At 46.2% G+C, this 6387-nt stretch overlaps 1 long non-coding RNA gene across 1 annotated transcript; it reads left to right on the top strand.

The window, feature by feature from the left end:
- Positions 1 to 4765: 4765 nt before the first annotated feature.
- On the top strand, positions 4766 to 5749 carry LOC140687594 (uncharacterized). The gene is made up of 2 exons (XR_012061988.1): positions 4766 to 4816; positions 5384 to 5749. It is a non-coding gene; the product is annotated as an uncharacterized lncRNA (long non-coding RNA).
- The last annotated feature ends 638 nt before the right edge of the window (positions 5750 to 6387 follow it).

Here is a 6387-nt window from a genome sequence, read left to right as displayed (position 1 = left end):
ACAAACGTCCATTGGGTATGGCCTAGGTACTAGGCTCTGTGTTAGGTCTGAGGGTTCAAACATGAATGAATCATAGCCCCTCATTTCAAGCTCCTACAGTCAGTCTATGTGGGACAAACTGCAGAAGCAGACAGTTAGGTCTTCTTCTCCAGGATGTCCAGGAGTCCAACCCTCCTCACTGCTCTGACTTGCATCCTGGCCACACCCATCCCGCACCAGCCTGTTTTTGAACTCATCAAAGTAAGTCTGTTTCTTGCAATCAGACAGAAACCAATTACAACATCCCCTAGGGCAAGAAACGTTTGAATCGACTCTTAAAGTCTCAGTGCAAGGGAAATGAGGGCATGGGGAGGATATTCCTGGCAGAGGGAATAGCACAAGCCAGAGCACGAGGCCAAGAACAGCTTGTTGTGGGCAATGCCAAACACATGTGCATTCCCTTCTATTTTGGGGCTTTCATTGTGGAATGGAAGGCTTTGTCCACAGGAAAGCAATCCCAAACATCAAAAGGCTGATAGAGAAGATATTCTGGGACGTGCGTAGGGGAGAGAGTCCCTTCCCTGGAGCCTGCAAAAACACAGTGGGGAGGCAGCTGTCTCCGAAGACCAATGCTAAAGGCCAATCCTGCTGATTCACAGCGGCTCCTTCGGTGGCCAGGGAAGCACTGAGAAGAGTGAGCAGTCTACCTGCAGCAGCCAAAGTCCTCGGAGGGAAAAACGTTCTCAAAGTGGGAACGGCCAAGCTGAAAGGGACCCTGAGATTGCTGCACTCAGCTGACTCCCAGGGCCTCACACCAAGACGGGAGGGATGTGCAACTAGAACCCAGTCTTCCATCCCCTGAGAAATATCATTTCCCCAGCAATTTGGTTCTTATGCATCAGAGGAATTCAGACTCCCGAAGCTCAGGAGTATAGGAGTTTGGGGAGTATTGATATGATGAGCTAGGTTTGCTCCCCTCTTAGCTTCCCAGAAGAGGCCGGCTTCAGCACACACAGCCCAGTGACACATGCTCTAAAATAATCCCGAGCACCTAAACAAGGCAACGTTACCCCCTTCCCCTGTCAAGCCTCCACTGGGCTGCCAGCTAGCCCTTCATCTACCAGGCCCAGCTTCTGGGGAGCCCACAGCTTGATAAAAGGTTGCTAAGAATCCACTTAATTCCACAGAAATTCATTGAAGATTTCCCAAGTAAAGCCCTGTTATTGGAGAAGTGTGAAGAGCTCAGATTTTCTTACTTGGGACCCATCCCAATCACCCAAAGCCAGAGGATCAGATGTGCTTAACAAGGACACCCCTGCCCTGTAAGGACATTCACCCCAAGCTCTGGCTTCCATCCAGCCCAGGGGATTGTTTTTCCATGACCTCAAGTGGCTGCTGTTGGCCGCTCATCTAGCAGGAGCCACAGACCTCATTAGTTTTTTAAAAAGTGGTGCCCCTTCACTCCCCTTCCAGCTTTAAAGATGCTTCTTATGAGCAAAATACTCCTATTCAAATGAAAGTTCAATGAGGGCAGGGTCTTACCTTGTTCATTGTTTAACTTCCAGCACCTAGGACAGTGCCCAGCACCTAGTTGTTCAACAAACATTTGTTGAACGAGTAAAAGAATTTGTTGACTGTCTTCCCTCCTAGGCTGCAGCCTTGTTATTCATTATGTCTTCTTTGTTTAGAGCAGTACCTGGCACATAGTAGTCTCTCAAAACATTTGTTAAATGAATGAATAAGCACACAGATTACTGATTCTCTGACAATTTTTCTTAGGATGTCACCAGCATTCATTCAATGAAATTATTGATCCTCTTCCACCTGCTTGGAAGGCCAGACTTGGAGATCTAAGGATGCCCAAGACAGAGTCCCTGCTTCTAGCTACTCACCACATCATGCAGGAGATAAATATGTAAACAAATGAAGAAGCAGCCCTCCAATATGGCAGGACTGGTACTCACAGTTGAAAAATCAAAAATGTCAAGGTGAAAAATCATTTAAAAAAAAAAAGAAAGAACGAATGACACCATGCTGGATGCCTTCCCTTTGCCCCCCGATCAACTGTCTTCACCTTCCATCTGCTCCCCACCCTGAGAGTTTCACCGGCACAGACTATACCAATGGGCTCCTTTGCCCCCTGCCTCCCTGTTGGGTTTGGCCAATAGGAGACACTGGCAGGAGACTGGGGGGAGAGAGAAGTGAGAAACCATGGTATTTATTCCCTCACTCCCTCTCTTAACCCAAAGCCCAGCTGCTGTCAGGAGGGGCCCTGGGTTCCCCTCACCTGTATCCCTCTCCCTTGTGGTTTCCCTAATTTCTGCTCACAGTTTTATAAACAGTCCTTTTATTAAATTCTCTTCAAAGTATCTCATTCAAGTATGCCATTTTTTTCCTGCCAAAACCAACACACTTCCTTTAAATATTTTTTATCTTAAAACGTATGAATGTACTAATTCTCCTCTTATTTAATGTGGAAACCAAGCCCTTTGCTGGGAGTGTGGGTCTGCTGGCGGAAGTTCCACACTGCCTTTCATGCATAAACAACATCCAGCACTTAGAGGATATGATTTTGCCAGTTTCTTTTTCTTTCAACTGGAACAAGAATTTACGGACCCTAGTTAAAGCAATCCAAGTGCAGAATCCCTCCAGGCTTTTCAGGTCTTTTTCTGATCTTTTCCAGTTGTTTTATCCACACCTAATTTTTCCACACTTTGTTTTCATGACTCACCTGTAGGGAGACTTGTTTTCTCTTTCAAAACCTTGACATTGATTTCTTCATTTATTTTTTGATCTGCCTACATTCATTGACTCCTACTCTGTCTCAGGCCTTGGGCTGGAACTCGAGGCACAAAGCTAAGGCCACTGTGATCTCTGCCCTCGAGTTCAGTCTCGGCGGGACGCAGATGGGACCAGGCAACACCATTTCCTTAATGTCAGGTCACTCAAACCCCTTCACACATCAGCTGCTTCGTGTGTCACCCTGAAGCTTTCAACTTGGGATGTGTAGAAACAACCCTCCCTCCTCTCACACTTGTATTTCACTGGTCCATGTCACACTTAATTAAATCCCGTAACTACTGTAACAAGTAGAATTAAGCCTAAGTGGGCTTGGGAGTGAACACAACCAGCTCCTGATCAGTATATAACTCAACGGGCAGAACTAGAAAGTCGCTTCCCAGGCCGACGGGCTCAGGGGCCTCAGGCATTGATCAGTGTGAATTGCAGAGGGGAGCAGTTTACCTTAGTCCAGCAGAGGTGGTTACGAGAGGCATTACTATCATCGATGTATTGAGTGAGAAGTGTTGCAGTGTAAACCCTAACACGTCTTTTTTTTTTTTCTTTTTTTAACGCAAATACCTGACTTAAGCTTTGATTGACAAGGCATCCACTTCAAAGATGCTGATCTCAAACACATTGCCAGTCTCACAACTAGATGATGAGCCCAGCCACCTCCCCGCGTGGAGACACTTGTTTGTTTTTGAGATATCAGTTGATTTGATAACTGACCATTTGGGCCACTTGTTTTTTCTCTTTCTGTGCTTTAAATTACTGCTCTTAGGCTTTAAATTTACCAATAAGGGTGAGCCTGCAAAACCCTAAAACCCGACTCTCAACCCCAGTGAAAGCCAAGCCTCAGCCCCATGTGTGCTCTCTCCTCGAGACCTCACAGGGTGGCCCCAGTTGTGCTGTGTCATTTCCAGGTCCTGTAAGTAACAGACCTTTATTTTCTCAAAGTTTCTTGATGGCTACTGCTGAAGGGCATCTTGCAATCATAATAAGAACCAGAAAGGCGAGTCCAACCACGGGGTTGCTTCTTGATAGGCTGAGACCAGCACAAAAACAATATCTTAGTGGCAACACAGATAAAGCAATAGTGTAGAGACTTGGGGAGGAAAGTTCTCAAAGAAAATGTGAGTCGGCCTTCAGTTTGGCTGACAAGAGAAGAACAGTGAGGAGGAGAGTCCAAGCTTAGGGAAGAGCTTTTATAAAAGCACTGAGTGTGGAAGGGCACGTGGAGCATCTCCGGGCCACCATGCCCTCAGCTCACGCTCGTTTCCCATGGGCCTTTCTCCCCCTTTATGGCTCACCTCTCGTGTCACCTTCTCTGTGAATCTGCCATTGTGGACATCTCTTCCTCAACACCATGCATACCCTTTACCTTTGTGACAGCACTTTTCAGACTGTGCTACAGTTGCTTCCTGATTAGCCCGTGAGCTCCTGCTGGGAATCCCAGATTCAGCCTCAAGGCCTGGAGCTTAATAAAGCTTGCCCAGGCAGCTGCTAGCTCCCCACCCTGAGGGCAGGAGGCCTGAACTACAGGATGAGGAAGGAGAGGACACCAGAAGGGGAAGGAGGGCCTTAGAAGCAACAGCCAAGAACCCCTGTCCCTTCACAGGTGGGCCCCTTCTCCAAGCCCAAACTCCTTCGTTTCTCCTCCCAAAGGTCACTACACAACTGGGAGCCCACCAAACCAAAATATGAAGCTTCATCTGTTTAGCTAGTTGGGCCTTTTCCCTCTTCTTTTTATAATCATGGGTCTAGTTATGTAAACTCCTCTTCCCTTCCACCAGAGCTCTGCACCCTCCACTCACCCTCTATGATCTGCAGGCACAGCTTGTGCATTTCTGGCCCTGCCTGCATCCTCTGGGAACCATCCTTCTTAACCGGTCTGTTGGTATTAGTTTCCCTGTCTCTTCTTCTCAATGTATTTTCTCAGCAGCCCTTTTTAATTACATATTCTTTCCATTCTAAGTTTTCAGGTAGCTAAGCCAGCATAGATCAGCCCCAGTTCAGGTGCAGCTGGCACAGGTGACTTCCCAAGTGATGCAAAGAGGTATGTGGTCATAGTTCATAATTACAGGCCATAGAATCCACTCTAGCTAGTCTAAAGACAGGGGTATTTATTAAGGGGTATAAATAGCAGGGAAGGCAAAGAAATAGATGTAGACCAGTAGTTATCAACTGCACGTTAGAACTGCCTACAGGGCTTAGTAAAGTACCCATGTCCAAGCCTCCCTCAAACCAGTTAAATCAATATTTATGAATATTTTTAAAGTCTCAGGTAATTCTAATGTACCACCAAGTTTCAAAATGACTACTCAAGGCCAGCAAGTTGCAACTCTGGCTGCATACTGGAATTACCCAGGGAGTTTTTTAAATGCTGATGGCCAGGCTCCACTCCTACAGATCATGGTTTAACCAATCAAGGGTGTGGCCTCAGCATACTGCATGGCTGTACCTCACCAGTGACTGTAACCGTAGCCTTGGCTGCGTCCACTATAATCCAGGCCAATACTTTTCAATCTTGAATATGTATGTGATCCACCAGGGAGACTTGTAAAATGCAGCTGAGATTCATTAGGACTGGTCTGGGGGCTAACATTCTGTTCCTGCTCTCCAGACAGCAATCTGGGGTAAAGGCACCGAGCTGGGCTTCCAGGACCACCTCCCAAGACTGCACTACAGAACTGGGTCTCCTGAGGAGCTGCTGCCTCCCCTCGGTCAGGAAGCTTCGGTATTAGACATCGGCCCACACAGCTGTCCTCAGAGCTGCCCTCACAGAGCGGGCACCTCTACCATGATGCCAACTGGCAAAATGAACAGCCACACTCCACCACTCTGTTCAGCAACTCAACTCCAAATCACAGTCTCACCCTGAATCTACCTTCACAGATGCCTGGGAAATTTAGTTTTTAGCGTTCCAGACTTAGCACACTAGAGGGGTTGAAACAAGTACTGAATAAACCAATTGGCAGTAACCAACCCAGTGCCAGAAAAGTCCCTTTGTCTGCCTTATTGAAGCCCCCAAATCCCACCATTTAAAAGTAATTTCTCAAGATGAAGTACTGTCAATGAATGTACAAAGTTATGCATACCAGCATGGTTTGTACCAGCTAAGGACTGGAAACAATTGTTGAAGACTGGTTACGTAATTGTGGTACATTCATATAGTGGAACACCAGGCAGCAGATGAAAAGGAAGAGACAGCCCTCCATGAACTGATACTGAAGGATCTACAAGACACGTTAAAAAGTAAAATGTAAAAAAGCAGGATGCTGGTTAGAGGACAGGGGCGGGAAGGAGACTTTTCACCATACCTCCTCTTCAAACTTTTGAATTTTGTATATATTATATTATATTATATTATATTATATTATATTATATTATATTATATTATATTATATATTCAGCTTCATTTAAAAAATGTTTAAATTTGCTTTATAAAATACCCTGCAGGTTGTAACACGTAATGCATTCATTCATCTACTCAACAAAGAGGATATGCACCCCCCAACTCCTTGTCCCAGTTCTGGAGCAGAGGAAGGGTGACCGGCTTAGTCTGAGGCAGAATTCTGAAACCAGAGAAGCCTTTCTCTGCATTCTCACCTCCCCCTTCCTGGGGCC

Source organism: Vicugna pacos, chromosome 20, assembly GCF_048564905.1.
Source record: "Vicugna pacos chromosome 20, VicPac4, whole genome shotgun sequence".
Lineage (NCBI taxonomy): Eukaryota > Metazoa > Chordata > Mammalia > Artiodactyla > Camelidae > Vicugna > Vicugna pacos.
The sequence above is the reverse complement of the archived record's forward strand: the minus strand, read 5'-3'. Positions and strand labels throughout refer to the sequence as shown.